The sequence below is a fragment of the Anoplopoma fimbria genome, chromosome 2 (genome assembly GCF_027596085.1).
Source record: "Anoplopoma fimbria isolate UVic2021 breed Golden Eagle Sablefish chromosome 2, Afim_UVic_2022, whole genome shotgun sequence".
NCBI lineage: Eukaryota > Metazoa > Chordata > Actinopteri > Perciformes > Anoplopomatidae > Anoplopoma > Anoplopoma fimbria.
Window position 1 is genome coordinate 26,973,004 of NC_072450.1, and position 8,307 is coordinate 26,981,310.

The window sequence follows — 8,307 nt, forward strand, 5'->3', positions numbered from 1 at the left end:
CAAGAAAGAAAAGGGACGACACAGCAACCAGAGGAAACTGACTTTTGAGTCTTGGATTTATACTTCCAGAAAAACCAAAGACGATCTGAAGGATCTCGTGGCTGACGGCGCTTTGCCACTCTTCTGCACAGTGGCTTCACAGAAGTGGAGTAATGCTCCATATCAGAGGTATAAACTGACAGGATGAGGTCAGAGCAGCAGCAGAAGGGAAAACAACACTTGCTCGAGTGAACCATAATGATGTGTGAGAGAATAAACTCTCTGCTTGCATGCACAATGGAAACCCTGTGTTACTTATGGCCACTTAACACAAAGTGTTGGTGAAAGAGAGCAATGTCTGTGGGGCTCTGGCTTCTCAGCCGGCGTCAGGGCAACCTGGGAGAGATCGGTGCCTCTGGCGAGCCCCAGCCTCGGCTCCGTCTTACCCTCTGGAGGACGGCAAACACACTCAGACTCAGATTCACTGCGCAGAACAGATACATCATAGGTTAACAGGCCCATAACACAAAAAACAAATAAAAACCCAGATGTTGGCTCTGGCTCTCATGTGGAAATGATGCAGAGAAATGCTACTTATAGGAAGTGGTACTGTATCTTATCAACCACTGGTACTTACTACGTATTTAGCCAATGAAGGAAGAAGTACAACAACCTAGAAATACTCCATTACGAGTAAAAGTATTTCATTCAAACAAAAGTAAAAGAGAGTAGTATTATCATCATTAAAATTGACTTAAACACTCAAAATTAAAAGTGTACGTTACTGGTATGTTTCTCTACATTGCAGTCTTAGTTGCATCAATTTATAAGTCAATGTATAAGTATAAGATCGACAGTCGTAAGGAAATAAAAAAAGTTCCGCTACAAAAATGCATATTATATTATTGCTCTAATCTCTACTTTTTAATAACGTCTCTTTGGTGGAACTGCGAACAACTCCTAAACTTCTCACTACTTTTAATGAGGGTTCCTAAACCCCGAAAAAGTAGAAAACTACTAGAATAATATTGAACAATATCTTGTATCTTATATACGTAGCTATATTTATATATTGATATTTTCATGTTTTTATCTGTAACATTTTGATATGAAAAGTAGCATTTAACCATATCTGTATGGATGAATGTAGTTGAGCAAAAAGTGAAATATTTCCCTCTGAAAGTAAGTTGAGCTGAAGTATAAAGTGTCAGTTAAGGTTCAGTATTCATGTTGCACCACCATGTTTCTATGGTAGCCCAGAGCAGACAAACCAAACCCTCTAGAGAGAGCCTTTTCTGTTTTTTTGTGTTTCAATAAAGGCCACCACAGTTTCTGCTTGGGAAGGTAGGAGTGACCCGAGGGATCTTCAGTTGGTTGCAATCTGCAATCTCACCACTAGATGTCACTAAATCCTACACACTGCCCCTTAACATTTTGAATCATTCCAGAAAAGTGTAGCACTTGGATAAATGTACTTAGCTACTTGCCACCATTGTATTTAGCAGGTACTTGTATCCATTAAGCTGCAGATAATGCCTTTGACAATGAAATTAAGTGCAAATGAACGCTCATAAGTGAAATCAGCACCGCAACGTTTTAGCTCTTGATTTTGCTAAATTAAAGCCATTTGAAACAAAAGTCTATCATCCCTCCATATGGTTTGAGTTTAGAGAGTAGTTCACCACTCATTGTTCTGTTTACTGTGAAAGAAGTCAAACTCAAGGGACATGATGACATGCAAAAACTGCATCATTCTCTGTGTGGCTGTAACAAAAAGAACACACCAGCGTTCAGTGTCTGAAAACTGGATTTTGGGTTGGGATTGCATGTTGTGACCATAAAATGTCATCAGCCAGCAGCCTCAGTCCCTATCAGGCAGTCTGCTGCACAGAGCACTCTCCTGTAGCCCTGGGCGCTGGCCACACTCGCTGGCACCCCCCCCCCCCCGCCATCGTCGCCTCTTCGTTCTCTCCCTCTCTCCTCCCCTTCTCTTCGTCTCTTTTTTTTTTACCAGGGTGCAGTGACCCCCCCCCCCCCAGGCGCTCGGCTTCCATAGTGTCATTGCGGAGGCCTCAGTGTTGACAAAGCGGCAGGCCTTCAGAAGACACACATCAAACCCCCCGTCCCTCCTCTGCGCTGTTAGGGAGCTCAATGCACAACAAAAGGACAGGGACTCCGGTTTCATTCTGGGGCCATTACGAGTCCCAACAACAACGCCCACGGACCCAAAAAACAGGCCCCTTGAGGACGCCGAGCGCATCGCGTGGTTACGAACACGAGCTCGAACCGCTCGAGACGAGTTCCGTGCTTACTGGCGGCGACGACGACAGCATTGTGACGGATGATTGTAAATACGAAGCATAAGTCAAGGCTGCTGGGGTTGATGCCATCGTGACACATGCACTCTAATGAGGACTGTGGCTGCTCCGCGGCTGCCAGGGACTTTCCCCCCCAAGGCTCGTTGAGCGGGAGGAATGGTATGTGATGCATACCAGATGTGATTGGAGACATCACACTGTTCACGTTGTTACTGCTAACCAAATAGTAGCAGCAACAAAAGGCAAGAGACCGTTTTTTATCCCCCTCTGTTCACACATTCAAAGCATGATGCTGGATGTGTGTAAGACTGGTTTGAGCCAGAAGCACAATAACACTTTTTTTTGACAGTTTCAGAGAGTATTGCACTTAGCAGAAGTGGCTGGTTAGGAGAGTTGGGGGACGGATACGACGATGGATACGAATTTTCTCTCCATCCCTGACCAAACAGAGAGAATGCTTAAAGGTCCCATATTGTAAAAAGTTATATTTTTATGTCTTTTTAATTATAAAGTTCTAAATGAATACTGTGAAAGTATCAAAATGCTCAATCCATGGAGAAACACACACGGACCGTACTCAAACACTGTGCCTTTAAATGAGCCGTGAAGATTACTGTACATTGTGATGTCACGACTATACAATATTAAGACCATTTCACAGTGTTAAATGTAAACATACTAAAAATGTCCCAGTTTATATCTGGTTATTTCCAGTGTATGTGAATGACCCGAGTTGACAGGAAGTAAACAAGGACCGAGGTTGTTGCCTAGCAAAGCCTAAAAGCGCCAAAACATAATGAGAAATATAAAGAGTTTTTTTAAACGTTAAAGCATGTTAACATGTTCTGGTAGAAACCCAAGCACAAGTTAGAACCGTAATGTGGGCATGATATGTCCCCTTTAATGTCTTTTGACCTTTTAGTCCTTCATACATCAAAATGAAACCCTTTGCCTACAAACATACATTTGGTGGCAGTCAGCCTCCAAACATGAGAGACGCCTCTATTACCTGAAGGCCTTTCTTAAAAGATACCAAGTGGTTACTTACACTTTGTATATATTCTGTGATTAGCACTTCAGACCACATGATGGCAGCAAAAGAGATTCTTTAGCCAAATCTCAACTACTGGTCCAGATTTAGATGTTCTGTATGACCAGAAAGGTGTTGTCAGGATCGAATTCATTAACATTGTTCACTCTCGTTGTAGCTGAATAATGAACAAAATCAGTTTCACTGGGATCAATAGTTACACTGTATAAAAGGCTGTCACTCAGTAACACTTTGATCAACCCTCTTCACTCATATATGTGCAGAATAAGATAAGATAAAATAAGATAATCCTTTATTAGTCCCGCAGCAGGGAAATGTACAGGATATATCTTAAAGCAGTGGTTCCCAACCTGTGGGTTGACACTCTCCCCAAGGATTTGGAGGTATATGTTTTTCTAAGGGGATGTGAGATGAGTAAAGGAATATTTCTGCAACACCACATTCTGGTCATTTGTTCAGATATGTCTCATCTCTTTGTTATTTCTTATGTAATACTGATGTACCCTCCTCAGGCCTAGTTCATTAACTATATATAGCAAAAGCAATCTTGTTGAACCGTTCACAATTCATAGGCGTACTTATATATGTAGATTCTTGACTGAAGCAATACCAAAATGTAGAAATACTCGATTACAAGTAATTACAAGTCCTGCATTGAGGGTTTTACATCAGTAGAATGCAGAAATATCACCATTTAAGGTGAGACACTGCAGCAAAAACATTGTTTTTCAAGTGCTGCTAAACTATTTTTCCTCCAAAATACACATTTTTTATTGAACTGCTTTGTCTTCGCAAATTTCTCCTTAATTCACCAAAAATAAGCATTAGTTAATGCATTGTTTGCATATTTAAACATAACATAACAGAAAACAAATATTTGTCTTTTTTTTAAGGAATCAATTTGGGAAATTTCATTGGTGTGTCAATTAGTTCTTTTTTTTCACCCCATTCACTTGTAGTGTTTCCCCATAAATGTCTTTAAAGTTTAATAAATAAATAATAAAACAAATATTCTATGAAGGAAACTGGCCTTTTGATATATAATGATATAACACCCCTAGTACTGGATTCTTTTAAAGCAGCAATTTACTGCTGTAGCCGGTTGATATGGAGCTCATTTAAACTGTTCTACACACCAATGGACAATCTAAATCTGCTTCATATTTCATTTGAATTGTAAAGATGTCAAATAAATGCAATAAAGTAAAGTAGTGGGGTGGACATATAAAGTTAAATTAAATGGAAACGCCAAGTACTAGCACATACTAAGTAGAGTGCATTAGATTTGTATTTAAGTACAGTACTTGAGTTGCTATCCACTACTGCATAATGCTACGCAAACTGTGACAACATCTACAGCATTTTGAAGATGTAAAAGTGGACTGTATCAGGGTTTAATGTGTGCTAAACGTAAATAATCAGATTGATAACTTGACAGCACCGGGGGGGGTCACTGCAGTTGAACCTGTAAAAGTGAGAATTGACTCATAACAGTAAATCTCAGAAGAACACACTCTCTCTTTGTGCTCTGCTTTTCGGGAAACTTAATTGCTGGCATTAAGCACTTGAGGGAATTCTGCGCCGTGCTTGTTAGGTGTTTGTGTGCAACGCAACCCCACACGTTCTATTAATAAACTGACACCCTCTTACCCCCTCTCTGTCTCCCTCTCTCTGAGATAACGAACAATAAGTGTCGCTGCTGCACCTCAGACGCGCACCGACATCAAGCGGAATGTCAAATGGCTGGGAGAGCGGAGCGATTGACAGCAGCCGGGCCTCCACGAGGCATGCAGGATTACTGAAAGCGAGTTCTGAATGTTCTTTTCAAACTTTCTCCACGTGCCAGAGGGGGAGAGCGGGAGTGTTGATCTGATGGGAAACGCTTGGGAGAGACTCTTGCAAATGCCCACGTTTAGAAAAGGGAGGATGTGACTGTATAGTGTCTACTGTACACACTGTAGGGTACCTGGGTAATGTGGATTACTAGATGCCCTTAAGGGGAGACACTTAAGGTGAATAGGGTAGGAAAAAAAATCTAATAGATCTTATCATGAAACTTCCACAGTTCATCATGAACATTGAGTCAAGAATTGTTTTGTTTTACAAGAATTCTGACATTTTATGGTAAAATATGCAAATTAGGCTTCATCTTACTAAATATGTGCTTATTTGCATACATTTCAAGGACAGAAATCTGAACGTTGGATTAAAGCCAGGTTGAAAAAAAAATTCCGATTAATTTTGTTTGCATACTACAGTCAAAGGTATTTACTGAGGGAATTTTGGATATCTCATTGTGTCACAAAATATATTTGTTTTTAGGAATAAAAAGTGGTATAAATTAGGATATGATTTATGTATGAACAAACACCTCTGTCTTCAGAATATAGAAAGGAATGACACTGGGAAGTTTGTTGTAAGTAAGTGCTATTGAAGTGGAGATTTCTTGCTCAGAGACTGAGGAAAATCTCATTTAGAGAAAACTTATCTCAGTATTGTGAGATTACATACATTTTTAAGATACTACAGGTGAGTAGGGTGAACAAATAAACTAATAGATATCACCATGAAACTTCCCCAGTTGATTACTAACAGTAAGACAATCATTTTTTTAGTTACAAGTTTTCATAAATGTTATGTGTATATGCAAATGAAGCATTATCTAATGCTTTTGATGAATTTAGGAGAAATCTACAGACGCAAATAGACAAAGAAGTAAAATAATCAAATAAATGTGTTGTGTGGATGTTCTTTCCACAAGGCTGAAAGAAGACGTGTTATGGAAGCAAAATCAGCCAAAATCTCAAAATTGATTAGTGCATGAAAAACAACGTTTTTATGAAATATTCGAATAAAACAGTATGTTACATATATTTAGTGCTACCCCCAAAATGGTAACAATTACTGGTAAAAATATGTTTTTAAGAACATGTTGCCTCAGGTGGGGGCTAAACCTTTAACCCATCAATTAGTGATGAATGTGCATCCATTCGGCGTGATGGTTTATGTATCTAACCAGCAGATGGTACTATGTCCCATCTCCATGTGATCCAGCAGCATATAGAGAAAAAGCAGAAGGTACTGATTCTTCACCAGCGCGAGACCCTGAACAATCTGTTTCCCAAAAGACTTTTATCTAGCTCAACAACAAGATGCTTTTAAGTCAGGTTAAGTGTTTAATTATGAATGTGGCAAAAGAATACTGCAGCGTGGACTATTAATGAATGTTTGACCCAAAGATGACCTCATAATCTGTCAGTGTAGATGTGCCAAAGGAATATGTTTGAGGATTTCTTAGTAGAACATAGCATTGGTTGTCCTCAGAGGCAACATTTAGCCAGTATGTTGCCACGAAAGAGTAAAAATGTTAGAAATACTTTAAAATATCATCCTCTGGTAGAAGAGCAGAGCTACTACGGGCACAATACCTCTTTAGGCGACACCGCAATGAGCACCTGCTCTTAAAACCTACAGGCAAAGTTATTATTCTTATGTGTCATGCATTAATTCATACACTCCATTAACATGTGAGGTGAGAGGGAGACTGATTCTCACCTTTTCCTCTCATGTGCGCAGTTTAATCTGTCTTATCTTATCTTAAACATCTTGACTTAGAATAAAGATGAATCCATATTGATTTGACTTCCATAGTTTAAGAAAAGTGGGGGGATTTAGTGGAACAAACTAGAACAGAGCTATATCAGGGAGACCAATAATCTCACTGCTTGGGTCAAATTATTACAATCAGACTTTGTCCCCTGAAAACCAAAAGTAACGTTGTTTACATTTTGAGTGTCCTTCCACCTGCTGATGCCAGTCACTGGGGGGGTCAAATGTTTGGATCTGCCATTAAACCCTCAAAGCCACATGCACATCCTTCAAGATGACCTACTTCTTCCCCTTTCGACATAGACACTCCGCTAAAATCCATAAATTAAGGAAATTAACCGATGGGGGCCCCGGGGCCACTTTGTAAGCTATTTAAATCTTTAAATTTACAACATCCCTGCATACTTCATGTAATTGAACTAACTCCGGGCTTGTTTCCTTTAATGAGAGGGAAAAAATAAAATCCCCCTCCGGTTTGTACCTCTGGAAACAACAAGTCTGTGCCACAGGGAGATGGGGGGGGAGATGGGATCGCTCTGAGGTTTGTCTAATTAAGAAGACTTGGCCCGCTGCGAGGAAGGAGAGAAGAAGCAGCATACTCCCACTAGACCTGCTGTCAAATCACCAGCATGAATAGTTTACTTCCTGTACAGATACATGTCATGTTGAGCTGTATAACAGTCATAACAGCCCCTCTAAGCCAACAGAGACCTGATGGAAGGTTCAGGTGTCAGAAAGAAAAAATAGGAACATTTAAAGATCACAAATCATGTTTTTTTTGTCTTTTCATCTGACAAAAACTTTATCCAAAAAAAAAAGAAAAGTGAGAATATTTTATTTCCTGTGGACCAATAACAAGTTCCTACACTGGTTGGCGCCAAATATCAAGAAAAGTGAGGCTGCAGGATGCCGCTACAGAGTAATTACCGGGCCTCAATGTTGCATCAATTATTCACAGTTATTTACCCGCAAATAAACAAACATGCAAATAAATAAATAATCGTCTCTTTGGCGTGAGCACCTGCTTGACTCCCCCCCCCTCTCTCTCTCTAATTCACTTGGTGCCAAAATGTGGCGCACGCGCAGCACTTTTAGTGTCTTTGGAAAAAAACAATAATCATGTATCCCCCCCCACACACACACACACACACCTAAAAATGGATAAAAAAAAAAAAAAAAAAAAAAGTCTGCAGGCTGCCTGCTTTCATTGCAGAGTGAAGAGTGAAGAGAGAGAGAGAGGGGGGGGCAGATATCTCCATCTAAGCCCCCGCGCTATAATTGAAATGGCGCATTTGGCTGCAGGCGGGTTGTGCGGGCTCTCTCTCTCTCTCTCTCTCTCTCTCTCTCTCT